Here is a 1,949-nt window from a genome sequence, read left to right on the forward strand (position 1 = left end):
GTTTCCGTAGTGTAGTGGTTATCACGTTCGCCTAACACGCGAAAGGTCCCCTGTTCGAAACTGGGCGGAAACATGTATTACTGCAATAATATTATTTGGACTTGGAAAACCCCTCTAATCCTCTTCTTGGTGCTCGGCACAGGAAGGTCGACCATCTCTTTCTCGCATTGGGTCTTATGCAGAAATGAATTTCGTTGCAGTTCCACAACTGATTAAAAGCCAGTCATTCCTCATTTACCTACCTTTCAAATGTCCAACTTTACAGGAAAAAAAGAAACATATTACAGAGATTTTTTACAGGATCTTTTCGTCATGCCCGCCTTTTTCAAAACATGTAAGTCACTAGCTCCACCACCAAACCCCAGCAGCATTAACACCAGACCCCACTAGCTCCACCACCAGACCCCAGGAGCTTCCAACACCAGACCTCACTAGCTCCACCACCATACCCCAGCAGCATCACCACCAGACCCCAGGAGCTTCCACCACCAGACCCCAGGAGCTTCCACCACCAGACCTCAGGAGCTTCCACCAGACCCCAGCAGCATCACCACCAGACCCGACTAGCTCCACCACCAGACCCCAGCAGCATTACCACCAGACCCCATCCACCACCAGACCCTACTAGCTCCACCACCAGACCCCAGCAGCATTACCACCAGACCCCATCCACCACAAGACCCCACTAGCTCCACCACCAGACCCCAGCAGCATCACCACCAGACCCCATCCACCACCAGACCCTACTAGCTCCACCACCAGACCCCAGGAGCTTCCAACACCAGACCCCACTAGCTCCACCACCGGACCCCAGCAGCATCAGCACCAGACCCCAGGAGCTTCCACCACCAGACCCCAGGAGCTTCCACCACCAGACCCCAGGAGCTTCCACCACCAGACCCCAGGAGCTTCCACCACCAGACCTCAGGAGCTTCCACCACCAGACCCCAGGAGCTTCCACCACCAGACCCCAGCAGCATCAGCACCAGACCCCAGCAGCATCACCACCAGAACCCAGGAGCTTCCACCACCACACCCCAGGAGCTTCCATCACCAGACCCCAGGAGCTTCCACCACCAGACCCCTCTAGCTGCACCACCAGACCCCAGCAGCATCACCACCACACCTCAGGAGCTTCCACCACCAAACCCTAACAACAACTCAACAACCTCAAAAACCCGGCTCACCTGGAGCCACCCAAAGACCCGGCTCACCGGCCGAACCCGGGGACCCGCTTTTAAGCCCCCCACCGACCGGCCACTGGAGTGAAAGAGCCAGCCCTTGGGCCTGGAGGACCAGGGCCCTGGTACCATAAACACCCAGACGCTCCTAGCACCATGGACAGCACTCTGTCAGATGCTCAAGCGCATATTGTTTTTTACTCATGTTCTGGTTTCAGGACCACAATAAAAACACAATAAAAGCTGAACAGGGTTCCATGGTGTAATGGTTAGCACTCTGGACTTTGACCCCAGGAGCTTCCACCACCAGACACCACTAGCTCCACCACCAGACGACAGCAGCATCACCACCACACCTCAGGAGCTTCCACCACCAGACACCACTAGCTCCACCACCAGACCCCAGCAGCATCATCACCAGACCCCAGCAGCATCACCACCAGACCCCAGGAGCTTCCACCACCAGACCCCAGGAATTTCCATCACCAGACCCAAGGAGCTTCCATCACCTGACCCCAGGAGCTTCCATCACCAGACCCCAGGAGCTTCCACCACCAGACCCCACTAGCTGCACCACCAGACCCCAGCAGCATCACCACCACACCTCAGGAGCTTCCACCACCAGACCCCAACAACAACTCAACAACCTCAACAACCCGGCTCACCTGGAGCCACCCAGAGACCCGGCTCACCGTCCGAACCAGGGGACCCGCTTTTAAGTCCCCTACCCCCCTCCCCCCCACTGTGAGGCGGAGTCACATCCTGGTT

General features: G+C 57.0%; 1 non-coding gene across 1 annotated transcript; it reads left to right on the top strand.

Moving 5' to 3' along the window:
• Positions 1-73, top strand: trnav-aac (transfer RNA valine (anticodon AAC)). Its single transcript has one exon. It is a non-coding gene; the product is annotated as a tRNA-Val (tRNA).
• The last annotated feature ends 1,876 nt before the right edge of the window (positions 74-1,949 follow it).

Source organism: Cololabis saira, unplaced genomic scaffold, assembly GCF_033807715.1.
Source record: "Cololabis saira isolate AMF1-May2022 unplaced genomic scaffold, fColSai1.1 scf032, whole genome shotgun sequence".
Classification (NCBI taxonomy): Eukaryota; Metazoa; Chordata; class Actinopteri; order Beloniformes; family Belonidae; genus Cololabis; species Cololabis saira.